Source organism: Leptonychotes weddellii, chromosome 12 (genome assembly GCF_054177405.1).
Source record: "Leptonychotes weddellii isolate Sample4059 chromosome 12, ASM5417740v2, whole genome shotgun sequence".
NCBI lineage: Eukaryota > Metazoa > Chordata > Mammalia > Carnivora > Phocidae > Leptonychotes > Leptonychotes weddellii.
The window spans coordinates 28,304,620-28,324,264 of record NC_138380.1 but is presented as its reverse complement, the minus strand read 5'-3'; the positions used below and the strand labels follow the sequence as shown (position 1 = coordinate 28,324,264).

General features: G+C 33.5%; 1 pseudogene; it reads right to left on the bottom strand.

The window, feature by feature from the left end:
• Positions 1-17,696: 17,696 nt before the first annotated feature.
• On the bottom strand, positions 17,697-17,954 carry LOC102737556 (cytochrome c oxidase subunit 6B1 pseudogene; annotated as a pseudogene).
• Between the last annotated feature and the right edge of the window lie 1,691 nt (positions 17,955-19,645).

The following is a 19,645-nucleotide window of genomic DNA, read 5'->3' as shown; positions in this document are numbered from 1 at the left end:
AGAAGGAGACATCTTTCTAATCCTATTATTTGTTTCCAATATTATGGCTGGATTAAGAAATGGATTGATAGAGCCCGCTGCCAAATTAACTAAAATTCTTAAATTAATAAAATATTTATTGTATACTGACATTGATGAGATAACAAAAATAATTAATATGACACTACAACCATGACATTGTTGACAAACCAATTAATGAGTGCACAACTAAACTTGAAAGGATATGAACCATGTAGCCAGCCCGTAAGTGAAAGAAAGTTGATAAAGCTTGTTACAAATTTGATAACAGTCCTAAAATTTATACAACCTTACCAATAATAAACCCTACAAAGCCCGGATTTCCCCCTGGTAAAGAATTAAGAGAAAATCAGGGTTGCTTAGCTACTCATTATAATGTTTATAGGACTTATAACGTTACTTCATAAAACTATGTTCTTAATACTACTATCATTGATATATTATTCCAATATACCAAAGAGACCATGCTTAGACTAAATAAGATAGTATCCATGATAAAACTTTAATTACTCAAGATTCTCACAAGACACACAACAGGAATTTAAAATGTCTCTCCCTCTTTTTTGTCTCAGTATACTTAATGCTCCAAATAACAATACATTAGCATTCCAGAAAGATGTATTGGACAACCAAAAAAATTGCAAAGGAGGTTGCCAAGACTTAATGAAGTCTTTATTTGATCACCCAAATCCAGTTAAACAAGTCAGGAGTCATAATGGCACTGGATATTAGAGAGACCTCTATAAGGAGAATTGCAGTGTCTTTAAAGTTCTACCTAGCCTCACCCCTACCATGGGGGGAGAGGTGGTGATTCCTCTCATCCACTTCAGTTCTAGTTAAAGGGACTTCATGTTTCCCCTGGAACTTGGGCAATACAGTAGAGGAGTGTTCAACCCTCAACTGACAAATTTAAAGGATAAAAATCTACCTGAAGATATCTGTCAGTTGAATAATGGGCTGGCTCAGCCAATGAAAGTTGTCCAAAGGAACATGTTTCACATAGATCAGATGATAGAAGGTCATTTTCGGTCATGCTTTAAACTGAGAGGTATGGGCGCCTGGGTGGCTCAGTTGGTTAAGCGACTGCCTTCGGCTCAGGTCATGGTCCCAGGGTCCTGGGATCGAGTCCCGCATCAGGCTCCCTGCTCGGCGGGGAGTCTGCTTCTCCCTCTCCCCCTGCTTGTGTTCCTGCTCTCGCTGTCTCTGTCTCTGTCAAATAAATAAATAAAATCTTAAAAAAATAAAAAAAATAAAAAAAAATAAATAAACTGAGAGGTAAAAGAAGACTCTAAGCAAGCTTCCAGAGGAGATCGATTTGTCAATGTCTAGAGAGTTAGAGATAGAAAATTCTCTGTGATAGGAGAATCTCCAAAACACCCACCTGCAATTGATTCTAGAGTGTTAGGCCTGATGGCAAGTGATACTGTCTCAGAACTGGGCTCCCTAATAGCAATGGGAATAAAGGAACACTGATGTCATGGAGGACAAATGACAGCATTTCATAGTCAGAAGCAAGGAGGATGCAATTATCTTAATGAGTGATAAGGTTGGTATGGTGGTCAGGGTTGTCTGTCCTGCTGAGAGCTAGGGAGATGGTTAAAAGATCAGTGTCCTGAAGGGCAAGATGGATATATAGCCAATAAATATCTGGCTTAATTTATACAAACAAATCAAGAATAAATGATCCACAAATGGAAAACAATGTTGTAATAAAAAGTCATGCTCTCTTAATAGTTTCCAGACCTGAAACCATTCTTATAATTGGAACTCAGTGACTGAAAGGGACTAAATCCCAAGAAGAAATGATGCTGCAACCGTGGGAACTATCCACAGGAATGATCGCCTAGTCCTTCCCCAAAGGGATCTATGGGTATCTACTCAGCCAACTGTACACTGCGGAAGTAGGAAATCCAGATTTTTGTGCACTGCTGGACACAGGGTCAAAATTTTCATTGATATCATCATGGCTCATAGTGGAGTCCTTTGATGAGAAATGCCCCAGGTTGAAGAGAGCTGCTTCTTCCAAAGTCATGCCCCCTCTGCAGGGATAGACCACATGGAATGGCTGGTCTATGTGGAGGATGTGGGATGAAAAAAATCTAACTTTCTTGCCAGATCAGCTCAGATCTCTGCTGCTACTGCAACAGATCTCAACCTCTCTACCTAATCCTGCTTCTTTTATTTCCTTGTGGAGCACTTCTGGAATATTCTAATAAATTTCCTATGTGTGAATTTCCATCTAGGAGTGTTTTCCCTAGGGATTCTTCCTGACACACTACCAAAGCACTCTAAGGAGAGTGTGTGAGCCTAATAACCTGCCAAGCCCAGAGTGTCTATACCTGCTCACTCCCATCAGATGTCTGTCTCACCATTTATCCCTTTATCTTCCATTTTTATGAACCTAGAATTAGCAAACTGGAGTAGTAAAGTAGATGAGCCAGGTGGGAAAATAGAAAAAAAAAAAAACAACAACTTGATGATTCCCTTCTTTCCCACTTTGGCAACCAGTTTAAAGCAAATCAAAGCTGGGAGAAGGAGAATTTTGAACTTGGATAATTGGAATGTTACATTGGAATAAATATGTAAATTACTAAACTGATACATCTGTGGACCAAACTGACCTGAAGACTTTTCAGTATCTAAGAGTGACTACACAACCAAATATTCTGTGTTAGTTTCATAACTAACGGGGAGAAAACAGACTCTCAGAGCAGGAAAAAAGATGACAGTGTTTTCTGTTGTACCAGCATCCAGCTTGTTCCATGTAGGGATGTACATAGCTTCCCTGGAAATAGCCCAAGCCAAAGTAATGTTGGAGTATGTGCAATGGACTTTAAGACATTGATTCTCCTGTGCTTCTGTGCTTTACTTTCTCTAAATCCAATTATTGAAAATGGTAAGTTGACATGTTTTTCAAAGTTCTTGATTAATGAAAGAAAACCTGACACTTATTTTATAGTTGGAGAGAGAGACAGAGAGGGATTGAGAGAGAAAAAGAGAGCAGAAATGAATTTTAAATCAAATTGTGGAGAAGAGGAACAGGTGTTGGAGGCAGTGCTGCTGAAAATGAAATTGGCTCACAGATTTTGGTGACTTTTACTGTGAAAATCCTTCCCAGAAAGCTCTGCTTCTTCTGTATAATGTCATATTGTTCAGTTTGGAGAACTCTGTCTTGGAATTTGCATGGTTTATTTTTAAGACCTACAGAAAATGTATAAAATATTTATTGAAAACCCATAAGACAAGGCACTACTGAAGTGCTGTTGTTAAACACCTCAGAAGTGTAGGTTTCATAGGGGCTTGCAGAGCATAATGGCATAACAGCACAATGGCTTCATACTTCTGATCCTTAGATTATAGCTCTAAAAGGCACATAGAATTAAAATTAATGATAGACATTTGTAGAGCATTGTATGACTCCCTTATACACAAGCTAATTCACTTTAATGCACTTTTTGGGTTTATAATATTAGAGTTAAATACCATTTATCAATTCAGAGAAGATTAGCCACATTATTTATTGTGGATTCTCCATATCAAATTTTTAAGCTCTGAAAATGTGTATTTTTTCTCATTTTACCAATTCTATCTCCTTCCTGCCCCTACTAAAATGGTACTTGGTTCCCATGGACATGAAGTCTAGAAAAATAAAACAGGAACTATCTCAGTGTTAATACAAATCCTATTCTAATACTTAAATAAAAATAGGAGATTTAATAATAGGATATTTTGAACCAAATGCTTGAGAGTCATTTCAAACATTCACATTCTCTTTGTATTTTATTCAGGAAAAATATCCCTATTTTCAAAGAAAAAAAATATTTTTTTTTCCTTCCACCAACTTCACTATTATTCATTAATATATGAGAAAAAATTGAGAGAAAATTATATGAAATCTAGATCAAAGCAAATAGGGGGAAAAAAAAGCCTGATTTACTAACATATTCTTGTAATCAATCCCCTTGCTCTTTAATTTATGCATCCAAGACCCTGAGATCCTTTCAGAAAAGTCAACCACCAATGGTTTTGCTAACCATTTTATTCTATCTCAATTCAAATAGTGACCAAATAGATCTAAATAAGAGAATCATCAATCTCCTATGCATTCATTATACTGGCTTTATAAAAAGGAGGTTGAAAAGTTAAAAAAATAAATCCTGTAGGTGTTGAATGAAAAGCACTCCCCTTTGTGATTCACAGTTGGGCTCCCATCCCCAGTATGTTACAAGTGAATTTAGTTGAGGGGCAGCTGGCTGGCTCAGTTGGTGTATGTGACTCTCGATTTTGCGGTCCTGAGTTTGAGCCCCATGTTGGCTTAGAGATTACTTAGAAAAGACAAGACAAGACAAGACAAGAAAAGAAAAGAAAAGAAATGAACAAGTGAGCTGGTTGAAAAACTTGTATTCAATCCCTAGATCTTTATTGGAGAAGCAGTAGGGGAAAATAAAGGCAATGTGTTTGTTTCCTCTGGAGAGTCTTCATTGTATTCCACATTACCTCACTAGATCTACAAAATCTCATTTTCTTGACCTTTAAAGCATGAGACCAGGCCTATCCATTTAGTTAGACATTTCCGTGATTGTGAGCAAAATCTGTTTAAGGATGAGTTTATTTGCTAAGTTCTTACCATTTAGTCATTGGTTATCACAGTAAGTGCCCAATGCTCATGTGTGTATTTAAAGATAAATGCATTCAGAATTTAAATGATGGGCAACTGAAAATATGTTTAAAAAAGTTAGTAGAGTTTACATTAATAAAACTGATATATGAACTCAGAAGCCTGCACACATCAGGCTTCACTAAATAGTGTATATATAGATATATATATTTTTTAAGATTTTATTTATTGATTTATTTATTTATGTATGTATTTATTTATTTAGAGTGCAGTGAGTTGGGGGGAGAAGCAGAGGGAGAGGGAGAGAATCTTAGCAGACTCTGTACTGAGCACAGAGCCCGACGTGGGGCTCCATCTCATGACCCTGAGATCATGACCTGAGGTGAAACCAAGAGTCTGATGCTTTACTGACTGAGCCACTCAGGCACCCCTAGTACATATATTTCTTAATGCCAAGGAAAGAAATTAGAAATGAGAAAATCACTCATTGAGTATCTTACTAGCTTTACCAAAATAAAGTATTTTGCATCTTCATAAATCCCAAGCTTCACAGGTTTTAAAAATTTTATAATTCATTTTTACAGAATTTTCTCATAATACAGTCACTTGACCTTTTGAAAAATTAAGACTAATATACAAATAATCCTTCAGCTGGTAACACCTTCCACTTTAGTGACAGCTGACTTCCACTTCACAAAGAAATACAAAATTATACACTTGAAAAATTTCTCAATTAAGAAAAACTAAAACAAACTTTAAAAATTGCATTAAGTACATTAATAGGGAGGAAAAATTTCAGTATAAAATTAGAAAATGCAAAATTTAACACTCTCATAATAACATTAACTCAATGACATTGCTTCCAAAGAAAGCCCAATAGTCAGATGGCAAAGGGTCATTGTCAGTGTTAGTGTTATGTAGCAGTAGAAACACTACTGGCATGAATGGGTTCACTCTGAACACTTATATTTTGATTGCTTTGTATAACTTTACTGATATGTCCCTGAAATATTTTTTAAATGACATTCAGAATTTGTCCTGTTCTATTATTGTTTTTTACAGCTTTGCAAATATATCTGAGTTAAAAAGGCAGGAAATAGAGTCCATCAGTTAGGTTTTGAAGCTGCTTTTGCAATATTATATTTTCATTTTTCCATAATCACATTACCTGTTCTATACTAACTCTGAGTATTGCACTTCTAAATGTAAAATTATATTTGTTTTTTTAAAAAAATTAGCAAATGTAACTTGAAGATAATAAAATTATTTCCTGAACTATTAAAAATGTAGCTGTATCTATTGGTTCAAAGTGAATTTAAAATATGTAAAATACCTCAATAATTTTTTCAAATAAATTAGTATTTTCACATTATATTTATAAGGTATTGTTTTGTTAATTTCATAAATGTATTTATATATTTATATCTATTTAATTAAATATAAATATATCATCACTTCATAATGGAGTTCTCAACTAGCTATTTCTCAATACTTAAGTGACCTAAAGAAATCACTGCATATTTTCAAGCATGTTTTTCACCAGAAAAGTGGGTGGATTAGGCTAAATGCTTTTAAGATCCTTTAGGGAATAAAATGTTTGAGTTAAAAAATCCCTCCATTTATTGTTAGTTAGCCAATTAAAAGCAAGCTTACTTAGATACACAATCTGAATGATTTCAAATTACCTGATTTGTCTAATCCTTCACTTTTCAAATAAATATGAGGCGGTATTATAGGTACACATTTCTAATGTTTCAGTTTTCCACTGACTGCTTTGGTATTACGTAGTCATATTTCCATCCTTTCCAGCTGTTTTTATTTTTTTCTCATCTCAGGTAGGTGGAAAAAATTAAAGAAGATTGTAAAAGCAGTTATATCCCTGGGATTCCCTATAATTAGGAGCAAAACTAACCCAACACATTTGTCCGTTGGAAAGAAAACTTCCCAAGATAAGAAATGTAGAACTTTCACAGAGATTAAGATTGTCTTGTCAGAGTGTCAAAGACTTCATCAATGGTAGTAGAAAAAATAAAAAGAAATTTTCATAGATCATCATCAAATTAAAAAATTGTAATTGCTGTAAACAAAAATAATATAATTTTGCTGGCAAGCAGCATGACAGTTTATAATCTAAAATATGTCACCTTTATATTTGAGTCTAATTTTCTACTTACCAGCAGGGTATCATAAAACTGATGATTTTAAGAGTGTGTCACATAAATCTAATCTCATATTTCTTTACTTCTTTTTCCTTTTTTTCTTATTGATTCTCTCAACCTAGCAGGAGATCTTAAAACTCCTTCCTGGTTCTATAACCCCATAACATGTTTCATAAATTACTCTATAACATTGCTTGTTCAGTCAGTATAAACTTTGTGTCATACAACTTCCTAGATATCTCATATATTAGTATTAACAAATGAAGGCCTTCATGGAATTAAATGTAGGGCTCTAGACCAAGGTTAAAATTGTTCTAACAAACATCATTCTTCAACCCAAATTTATGCTTAATTAAATCTGAAATTATTAATTTTCAATAGCTTTTACATTGTTTTTTTTCATTATTTCCCATTTCTCATTACATTCATGAGAATGAGAATATTTCTATAAACATTTTTTTAAGGAGAAGAAATATAGATAGTGTCACACAGGAGACAGATTGATTTGTTGACATTACTGTTCAGTTTTTATAAGTAGGGCCAATAGTATACCACTACACAATTAACTACAAATCCTTCCTAGTCAAAATTTCTTATCAATAAAATTGTAATATAAAAGAGCATTACTTATCTAGCCATCAGTAAAGGATCTATGTTAAATTTGATTCTTTACTATAAGAAATGTTTATTTTCACTCTCAATATAAATCATAAGGACACTTGAGAAGCTTGCTTTGTGGAAATCCATATAGAGTACAATTAAATAAGGAATCACATAAAGGATCATTCAAAAATAGGTTCAAGACAGAGGCATGGTGAACATTAAGGTGCATAAACCATAGTACTTAATCTTATTCAGCTACAATCCTTTCTTTAAAAACAATAACAAAGAGAAGTTGACTTGGGTATACCTTACCAAACTGATATTACCGGTTTCATCTTATTTAATCTTATTTCACTGCATTAGTTTGCTAGGGCTGCTATGACAAAAAACTACAGTCTGCGTGGCTTAAATAAGATAAATATATTTTCTTACGGTTTTGGAGGCTGGAAGTTCAAGATCAAGGTGTTGGCAGTTTTGGTCTCACCTGAGGCAACTTTCCTTGGCTTATAGATAGTCACCTTCTTGCTGTGACCTCACAGGGCCTTTTTGTGTGTGTGCCCGTGCATCAATGGTGTTTCTTCCTTTTTCTGTAAAGACACCAGTCATACTGGATTAGGGTCTCATGCTTGTGATATCTTTTAACTTCAATTATTTCTTTGAAGGCCCTAGCTCCAAAAATAGTCATATTGGGAGTTAGGTCTTTAACATATGAATTTGGAGGTCACACACTTTAGACCACAACACTTACTAAATGCTTCTTTAAAAATATCATGGATTTCAAAAACTTTTATAGGAGGGTCCTATATGATGTGCTGAAATGCAAATATTGTCATACAGAGCAACTCCAGATGATTATTTTTGTTTTGTTATGCTTTGTGGGGAGGAAAAGATCACAGTCAATTTTATAGCCCTGAAATTTCTATCAGGCTTTCTTTTAACTTCATGGTATTTTATTAATCTCAGAAGTAATACAGCACAGACATGCCCTGCTGTGAAGAGGTTAAGGAGTCCCTGTGCATGGTCACTGCGGAACTTACTTGTCATGCATATTTCACTATAGTGCATTTTATGCATAAATGTATGTCAGGTAATGCATATTTTAGATAAAACATCTTTTAAGAGATTCATAATTACCATTTCACTGATATTTTCTTACCACTCTTGAATAAATGGTTAAGTGTTAAATGGCAATTGTGCCATGATTATGGACATCTTTTATAATATTTATAAACAGCCATAAAGCACATGGTATTTTTTTTTCTTTTAGATTCTTAAGTTGAGGAGCCAATGCTTCCAGATGATCGAAATAATTTCTAGTGTAGTAGGTGAAAGTGAACTCATTTCTGTTTTTAAAAGATTAACTTTAGGGATGTAATAAATAAATATGATAGAAGTTCTCTTAATTAGTCACTGCTTAAATACCTAACTAGATTAAACCATGATCTTCATTCCCTCTGAAAATACACTCACTGATATTCAGAATGCAGAGAACTTCTGGGAAATGTTGTCTATATGCTCCCAACAGTGAGTCTCTAAAATTCATTTGTGCTTGTCACTAAAACCTTTCATTCTAGTCGTACCTCTTGTTGTAATTATATCATTTAATTAAATATTACAGAGCAGTAAACTCTCAATTTGAAACAGTTATTTCAAGGAATACTGACCTGAATATTTTGCAAATATGCCAAAAAAGTGAATATCTAAAACTTGCTATTAAATTGATATTAATACAACTTTATAAATTTGGACAAATCATAAAAATCTACATTTATCTACTCATTACTTTTACTTCATACCGTTTTTTTCCCAAAGAATCTGAAAATAGGACATCTGAATGGATCTCCAACAAGTAATTGAATTAGTAACTAAAATTCATTTCACAAAGAAAAGTTAAATCCAACCCAACACATAAAGAAGAAATACTAGTTTTTTTATAAATCCTCTCAGAAAAAAAGAGGAAATATACTTCCAAACGCACTTTATGAGCCAGTATTATGTTGCTATTAATAACTACGTTAAAATATGGTGAACACCAGTACTCATCAGTAATAATTACACATAAAAGGAAGCACAGATAATTAAAGTTAATGGAAGGAGAGTACAAATAAAATCTAGATTAGAGTGACAGAATATTTTGTTTTAATACCATGTTTTCAACAAATAAATATAATTTTCAAGTTGAGATTGCTATAATTAGCCAACACTTCCCTCTATCCATGTATCTCAATTAAATGATTATCTCTATAATAATCTTGTCAAATTAATCTTAATGCAGGACATTTGGATCTTTTAACTATATAATTACTAAATATTGATGATATTTATATTTTAAGAAGCCTTAAAATTGTCTTTACAAAATATCTCTCAAAATTATGAATTGATAAGAGGTTACAGACCATATGAACACTAATTTGCATGATTCCACTATTTACAGATCTTTTTCTGAACCTAAATTGAGTTCATAGAGTTCTATTATAGATAATTAGTGATCATGATGAAACAGATTCTGCTAATATTTGGTGAATGTTTTTTATCTAATATACTTCTTTACAGACAGTGTAACTAAACATTATATTAAGGGACAATTATTAATTATATTATTAATGAAGATACATAACCAGCACATTAAGAATTGTCTGATTCCCTTTATGCATTCTAAATTTTAATATTTTACATTAATATTTGTTTTACTCATTCTGATGCCTTCCAACATAATATTAAACATATTTTGCAGATACTTCAAACAGTGCTATACGCTGTGTTATAAGAGTTGCTGAACTCTTTGTATTTAATTAGTCCCAGACTTCCTGTCTCAGTAGGTCTATGTTCCATAGGATTCAAACATAGGCAATTGCTGTTATTAACATTAAGCAAAAAAATGTCAAGATAGTCCTATATAAGAGACATGTTAAAAATCTATTAGCTTTTTGTATAAGCTGCATTGGTAAAGTCATTTCAAATTTTAATAGATGGCAGTGGCTTGTGAAATACACTGGTCATAGTAGGACTTCTAGAGAAGTTACAAAAAGAATGAAAAGATACATATCTTTAGTCAAATATTTATGTAATACTTAAGTAAAAATGACAACGTCTCTTGGCTCTAGTCATATATATGATCTTACATATATTATGAAAAGAGATTTTTATTTTATGCCTCTTTACTCTTTCTTCTGGTGAATCATAATAAATATTGCCTATAGTCAGTTTTGTCATGAAAAGGAGTAACTATTTCATTGTTTAAAAGAACCCATGAATTTAGTAAAAAAATAAATTTGTTTCTATGCATTGAATGATAAGGAAAATGTTCAAATGTATTAATTTTTTTGTACTTGTACATTTTTAAATGTATCTTTTTTCAAATTTTTATTTAAATTCTAGTTAGTTAACATATAGTATAATATTGGTTTCAGGAGTAGAATTCAGTGATTCATCACTTATACATTAAATGTATTTAAATGTATTCCATCTTTATATTTAGGATTCATATATATTAATCAATCCAAATCTGCTGCATTTTTTTCAAAAGCAAAAATTGTCTATGTTCCAATTGCTTCATATATACAAATATGTTCAGGGATGAGCTTACAAAGGGCAATGAATGAGAATATAATTCAAACCTATAGGGATTTTTCAAGTAAAAATCTAGTTGTCATAAAACATTGATGAAGAATTCAATAAAAATAGTATTTGAATTACTAAACACACAAATTATGCCATTCAAGAAATAAATCTTTTGAATTACAATGAAGAGCACTCTACACAAAGTAAATATACCTGTGTGTGTACACATCTATATTTCATCAGAAGAAAATAATTTACAAATACAATATATACTTAAAGTGGAACAGGTCTGCCAACAATGCTTTCAAAGTTAAATAAATTACTAGAATTGAATGTTTTTTAACAAGTCAGTTTTTAGTGAGACCTCAGAGTTTTGTGAATTGGCAACAATCTATGGGTTGGGGTGTGGGTGGACTGTTCAATCTTAAATTCTCTTGGAGCTATTGTCTGAATGTGTAATGTTGATAAAAATTATGACTGCATCAGTGATGGGCTTCCAGTGTAATACACATTGCCCAAAGCAGGCTTCTCATGACCTCTGATAATTTGATTCTGCCACTGGTTCTTGAGAAGGCTGCTGAAGTGATCACTAGACCTGCAGAAATGGCCACCCATTTCTCATGTTCCAAACGAGATTTCAGCCTTGAGCTGACAGCTTTAAAGGAATAATATCCTAAGGGTTAAGAAGAAATGTTCATTATTTCCCTGAAAGTAACCTAAAAACAGGACTCTGCACACAAAATTAGAAGTGTGAATATTATTCAACCAATCTCTTGCTTAGATAATTAAAATAACATCTTTAGGTAAACTATTATTCTCCACTCAAAATGAGATAAATGAATTCAATGACTAGAAATTCAATTTGTCTTTTAATTACACCTCACAATTATATCCATGTATTGTACAATGTTATTTGTACACTAAATGTTTTTCATCCTGCAGCCCACCTGCATTCAACACAGAGTAAGTCTTTACAGCAGTTCTGTAGCTGTACTCTAAATCCAAATAAAGCATGTAATTACAATTAAAAAACCTTTATAATTGCTTGGGTTTTAAGAATGCATTAAATTGAAAAGACAGCTGACACTGGAAAATGCAGTCATCTCTGGGGATAGGGGGAAGTTTTTATAAAAAGTAATCCAGTTTCAGTGAAGCAACTAATTATTAACACTACAGCTGGACACTTGTGTTTCCAACAGCCAATTTCATAGACTTTCTGTTGAGTAAAATCCAATTTTAAAATTTATAGTGCAGTTGAGTTTTGCCAAAAGAAAAAAAACTTAAAGTTGGACACAGTTGGAAGGGACTTAGCACCAGCGGAATCTCCAGTTTTAACCAATGAGAAAATCAGTTTCCACAAAGGTCAAAGGAGTTTTCCAAGTTCATACAATTAATTATTTACAAAATAAAGGATAAACCCCAAGCTACTGACTCTCAAAGTTTTTGTTTTAGCAGAAATAGCATCATATATAAGTAAATTATGCACTATGTAGGAAGGTGATAAAAGTTATGCAAAAAGAGACAAAAGTAAACAGAAAAAAAATATTGGGATTATCAAAGTTGAGGAAAAGTGAGGTAAGGGTATACTTCCAGGTAGAATAGTCATCATTTTCATCATTAAGAAGGTGAGATTTGAGCAAAGACTTGAGAAAGATGTGAGTTGGCAATGCAGACATCTGGGAGAAAAGTGCTCTAGTTAGAACTGATAAACCCCAAAGGTGCTACTTTGGTGGGGGGGGGACTGTCTGGGGTATGCAAGTACTCAACATATAGCTGGCATGGCTAAGGTGGGATGACTCATGGGGAGACAAGAAGATCATATAGGATTAGGAGGAAGAGAAATGGGAACCACTGAAGAGTTCTAAATAACAAAATTATTGGACTTACTTTCAAAATAAACCTTCTCTGTGCTGTTTTAAAAAAGCTGATAGATGGACAAGAGCAGAAACAATGAGACCTGTTAGGAGTAATAGAGTGATATATGGTGGTAGTTCAGATTAGAGTGTTAGCAGTGATGAAAATGAATAGAATTCTCTTTACATTTTTAAGCTAGACCTAATATTGGCTGAATTGAATGTGGCATGTAAATGGAATGTGGCATGGTTGGCTTAAAAAAGAGTCAATAATGACATCAATATATAAGGCTTGAGCAACTGAAAAGACAAGAGTTGCCATCTTGAGATGAGAAAAGACTAAAAGGTAAGCTTTGGGAGGCAAGATCAAGACTTCAGTTTTGGTTCATTTATTTGATATCCAAATTGAGACGTTGAGTAAACAATTCAATATGAGTTAGGATTTAGGAAATAAGTGTAGAATGGAGATGTAAATTTAGATGTTTTGAACATAGAGATATTAGTTAAGCCCAAGGACTAGATAAGGTTTCTAGAGAATGAAAATAGACAGGAAAGAGAAAAGATTTAAGAACTACAACGTGAAAATTTTGCATTTAAAAATTGAGAGAAGAAGAGTAATCAATATAGACAAATGAAAAAGAATTTGCAGTGACTAGGAGGAAAAACCAAGAGAAGGTGTCCTGGAAATCAAGTGAAGAACATCTTTTACAGATGAGAAGTGAACAAGCATGGCCAATGCTATTGATAGGTCAAGAGTGATGACACAAAAAATAACTTTGGAATAAACTTCACGGAAGTTACTATTGACTGTGGTGAGAGCAGTTTAAAGCAGTGTGATAGAAAGAGGAGTTAAAATGGAGTGTTGTATAAGAACATCTTCATCAACCTATTCCATCAAAAATAAGATACCATTTGAATAGTCTTGCCCACTTCCCAGAAGTAACAAGGAATAATTTGAAGTACTAAAGTACAATAATTATACACTTAGACACCAGTCTTAGGACACTCTAATTTTTTTAACTTTGGAGCTTTCTACTAAATACATATTAAGTATAGTGTACCTCTGTAACCTTTACTAGCAATCTCAGTACTCACTAGTACATCTTATTCATTATTAATCAACCTCATTTAGAATTCAAATATATAGTTTGATAACTTTGATGGTGGTGAATAAAAGAAGATAAACATCTTATTATTATGGTTAATTTGAATTTTTAAAGATTGTAAGAAAAATTTCAACTATCCCTCCTTTCATGAAAGGTATGTAATTATTGTGTTTTTCTCACTTTGATTGAAAAGCTATAGTGTTCCATATATATTAACTTTTTTCATCTGTTGCAGTTTTTCATCATCTTTAAAACTGCAAGACTACTATTAAGATAATAAAGTACCTAAACAATCTTGCCTCACTGACCAGAGGCCTTTAAAGAACAACCAAATTCTTATTTTCAGCTCTTACATTTCCTCAATTATCCTACGGAAATATAACCTAGTAAATAGTTCACACAGTGGTTATTAAATGTTATTTTGTATCAAAATCAGCTTCTTTTAAAAAATATAGGTGTTCCCTCACTTTACCCTCTATTGATTTGGAATTAAATCATACTTTCTGGGTATTTGTATTTTTAAATTTTTTAAATTAAAAAAAATTAAGTTTTTATTTGAATCGCATGGGTGCTCATCACGACAAAGTGTACTCCTTAATCCCCATCACCTATTTCGTTCATCCCCTTACCTATCTCCCCTCTGGTAACCATCAGTTTGTTCTCTATAGTTGTCTTTTTCTTGGCTTATCTCTTTTTTTCCCCTTTGCTTATTTGTTTTGTTTCTTAAGTTCCACATATGAATGAAATTATATGGTATTTGTCTTTCTCTGACTTATTTCACTTAGCATTATACTCTCTAGTTCCATCCATGTTGTTGCAAATGGCAAGATTTCATTCTTTTTCATGGCTGAATTTTATATATATATATCACATCTTCTTTATCCATTCATCAGTCGATGGTCCCTTGGACTGCTTCCCTATCTTGGCTATTTTCTATTCTGTTTTATTGATGTATGTGTCTATTTTTGTGCCAGGACCGTACTGTTTTGAGTACTACAGCTTTCTAATCTAACTTGAAATCCAGAATAGTGATGCCTCCAGCTTTGCTTTTCTTTTTTTTAAGATTGCTTTGGCTATTTGGGGTCTTCTGTGGTTCCATACAAATTTTAGGATTATTTATTCTAGTTCTGTGAATACTGCTGTTGGTATTTTTATAGGGATTGCTTTAATGTGTATATTGCTTTGGGTAGTATAGGCATTTTAACAATATTTTTTTTCCAATCCACAAGCAGGGAATGTCATTCCATTTCTTTGTGTTATCTACAATTTCTTTCATCAGTGTTTTATAGCTTCAGAGTATAGGTCTTTCATCTCTTTGCTTAGTTTTATTCCTAGGTTTCTTATTATTTTTGGTGAAATTATAAGTGGGATTGTTTTCTTAATTTCTCTTTCTGCTGCTTCATTATTGGTGTATAGAAACACAACAGATTTCTATACATTGATTTTTTTATCGGCAATGTTACTAAATTTATTTATCAGTTCTACCAGTTTTTTGGTGGAGTCTTTCAGGTTTTCTGTATAGAGTATCATGTCATCTGCAAATAGTGAAAGTTTTACTTCTTCCGTACTGATTTGGATGCTTTTATTCCTTTTTGTTGTCTGATTGTTGTGACTATGATTTCCAGTACCATGTTGAATAAAAATGGTGAGAGTGGACATCCCTGTCCTGTTCTTGACCTTAGGGGAAAGGCTCTCAGATTTTCCTCATTGAGGATGATGTTAGCTGTGGGTTTTTTATTTATGGCTTTTATTATGTTGGGATATATTCCCTCTATTCCTACTTTGTTGAGGGTTTTGAGCATGAATGGATGTTGTACTTTGTCAAATGTTTTTTCTACATCTATTGAAATGATCTTATGGTTCTTATTCTTTCTCTTATTGATGTGATGATTCATGTTGATTGACTTGTAAATATTGAGTCACCCTTGCAACCCAGGAATAAACCCCACCTGATTGTGAATCATCTTTTTAATGTATTATTGTATGAGTTTGCTAATATTTGTTGAGATTTTGCATCTATGTTCATGAGAGATATTGGCCTGTAGTTTTTTGTTGTTTTTTTTTTTTGTGGCATCTATCTAGTATCAGAGTAATCCTGGCCTCAAAGAATGAATTTGGAAGTTTTCCTTCTTTTCTATTTTTTGGAATAGTTTGAGAAGAATAGGTATTAACTGTTCTTTATATGTTTGGTAGAAGTCACCTGTGAAGCCATCTGGCCCTAGACATTTGTTTTTTGGGAGTTTTTTGATTACTGATTCAATTTCGTGGCAGGTAATCAGTCTGTTCAAGTTTCTATTTCTTCCTGTTTCAGTTTTGGTAGGTTATATGTTTCTAGGAACTTATCAGTTTCTTTTAGGTTGCCAATTTGTTGGCATATAGTTTTTCAAAATGCTCTCTTATGATTGTTTGTATTTCTTTGGTGTTGGTTGTTATTTCCCCTCTCTCATTTGTGATTTTATTTATTTGGTTCCTCTTGATAAGTCTGGCTAGAGGTTTATCAAGTTTATTGATTTTTTCAAAGTATTAGCTCCTGGTTTCATTGATTTGTTTTATTGTTTTTTTTTTTTTGTAGTTTCTATATCATTTATTTATGCTCTAATTTTTATTATTTCTTTTGTTCTGCTGGTTTTGGGTTTTGTTTGTTGTTCTTTTTCTAGCTCCTTTAGGCATAAGGTTAGGTTGTTTATTTGAGATTTTTCTTGCTTCTTGAGGTAGGTCTTTATTGTTATAAACTTCCCTATTAGAACCGCTTTTGCTGTGTCCCAAAAGTTTTGAACCATTGTGTTTTCATTTTCATTTGTTTCCATGTAGTTTTTTATTTCTTCTTTTACTTCCTGGTTGACCCATTTATTGTTTAGTAGCATGTTATTTAACCTCCATGTATTTGTGTTCTTTCCAGATTTTTTCTTGTGGTTGACATCTATTTTCATAGCGTTGTGGTCAGAAAAGATGCATGATATGACTTCGATCTTTTAAAATTTGTTTAGGCTTGTTTTGTGGCCTAATATGTGACATATTCTGGAGTATGTTCTTATGTGCATTTGAAAAGAATGTGCATTCTGCTGTTTTAGGATGGAATGTTCTGAATATATCTGTTAAATCCATCTGGTCCAATGGGTCATTCAAAGCTGGATATTTGTATTTTTAATTGAGAATTCCATTTGATTCTTAAGCACATCAACTCACATCACTAATCAGTAACAACTTTGAATATTTTAAAAAATCCATTTTCTGGTAAAAATATATAAATATGTATGTATATATCTCTCTATATACTAAATATACAGTATAAATATGTATACTATATACATATGCAATATATGTATATACATATAGTAGAACAGTATGTGGCACATAGTAAGCACAATATAAGTGTTAATTACAAAGGCAAAAACAATATAAGTTACTGTGCGTTTAGATGTTGGCCCAGGTCTTGGATATCACTAAGCTATTAAACTAGCAAAGTCTTTCCTGCAGACTTATTACATGATCAAACTACATTCCAAGTATAAGCATTATTAACTGAATTTTCTTTTATATACAATGAAATCGTCCTTAATATGTGCCTTCCACATTCACATTTGTGTTTATTTCCTGTTGCTATTTCCTCTCTCATCTCCACCAATATTTCTTTTTTCTTTTACATGTTTCCCATGAGTATTTATTATTAGTTAAACCACGATTCAGGATCCCAAGGTGGGGATCACCATGTACACAGGTCCCCCTTCACCACCCTGGGAGAAGAATGGATGACAAAGGAGAGGTGGGTGGAGCCAGTTCAGACCTTCCCAGGAAACATGCCTTTTGTGCTGCAGTTGTCCCAGGCTGACTCCCAGGATATGGGGCAGAGGGACTGGTACACACGCCAGTACTATTTGCACCTGAAGACATCAGCCCCTTTAGCAGTCATTGCCTTCTCACAGCAGTGGAAATCCAGTTAGTTCTGCCAGCAGTTCCTAGTCTGGTTCTGGTTGGGAAAGCAGTTGTCAAAAGGGACAGTCTGGTAGTTCTGGTAGGTCTTGATTTCTTCTGCCATGGTGCTGACTCCTAAAGACATCCCTGAAGCAGCTCACAGCTCAATGTGACCTCTGTAACAGACACCAGAGTCACCACTAATATTTCTGAAATCTTTCCTGACAATGTCTCCTGAGATGCCAAGGAAGTTCCTTGCTCCTTCTCCTTCATTCATATCTTGAGACACCACCAAACCAAGAAGAGGTTGAAGTATGTGGGCAACTCCAAACTGGTAATTTTCATGTTTTACATCCTAAAAATTTTAGGCTTAATTCTTACCTAGATGTATTGTATATAATGCCAAGATACGTTTAACTGAAATAGTGCCAGCCGTAGATGGAATTTAAGGAAAGTGGCAGCTGTGGGAGTAAGGAAAAAACAGTTGGTAACAGAATGTTTAAAGGTAAACGACTAAAGCATGGGACCCATAATGTCTTCTCTTCATTTTTACTTGTTTGTTTTGTGGTAAAGATTTTGAAAAATGAATATTTTCTTTTTGTAGGAAGGGGCCATTCAGTTTATCCCAGATCCCAGAAGTTTTCAATTCTGCCTTGCATATTAACATCAATTTAGGAATTATTATTATTATTATTACTATTATTTTAAAGTAGGCTCCATGCCCGGTGTAAAGCCCAATTCTGGGCATGAACTTACCACCCTGAAATCAAGACCTGAGCTGAGACCAAGAATCAGACACTTAATTGAATGAGCCACTCAGGCACCCCTAGGAATTATTTTTAAAATGACCATGCCTGGCTCATGCCCCATATCAATTTAATGAAGAATTTGGGAGATGAGACACTGGTATATTTAAAAGTTCCCTAGGCATTTCTAATGGGTGGTCAGGGAAAGAAACTACTGAAATACTTCATCACATAAACATGGCAAGCTAGTAATCTAAAAGGAAAAAAAAATGGTACAGAATAGAAAAACATGTAGCAAGCCATATTAGCCCATTTTTTGCAGTTTTCAAAAGTCTCTATTAAAAATCAATGTGCAGGGGCACCTGGGTGGCTCAATCAGTTAAGTCCAATTCTTGATTTCAGCTCAGGTCATGATCTCAGGGTTGTGAGATTAAGCCCCGCCTTGGGCTCTGTGCTGGGCATGGAGCCTGCTTGGGATTCTCTCTCTTCCTTTCCCTCTGCCCCACCCCTCTCAAAAAAAAAAAAAATCTATGTGAAAACATAATTAAAATTGGTGAATGTACTGTACTGAATGAGATTCTAGCAGGATAGTCAATACATGCACTAGATACTACCTATATTCTATTAAGTCACACTTGTGATGTGGACTATGTAATATACAAGTAGTATGTAATAAAAGTAAAATGGATTATTTAATCATATTCATTATCAAAAGTTCTACTTTGCTTTTGTCTTTTTTTTTTTTAAAGATTTTATTTATTTATTTGACAGAGAGAGAGAGAGAGAGAACAAGAAGGAGGAGCAACAGAGGGAGAGGGAGAAGCAGGCTCCCTGTCTGAGCAGGGAGCCTGATGCAGGACTCGATCCCAGGACTCTGGGATCATGACCTGAGCCGAAGGCAGACACTTAACCAACTGAGCCACCTGGGTGCCCCGTGCTTTTGTCTTCTGAAAATTAACAATAAGTCTTTTTTTAATCTCAGGATTTAGATGGGCATTTTATTATTTTCATATATATACATATATGTATGTCTGTATATATATATTAAATTATGATAAATATAAAATTT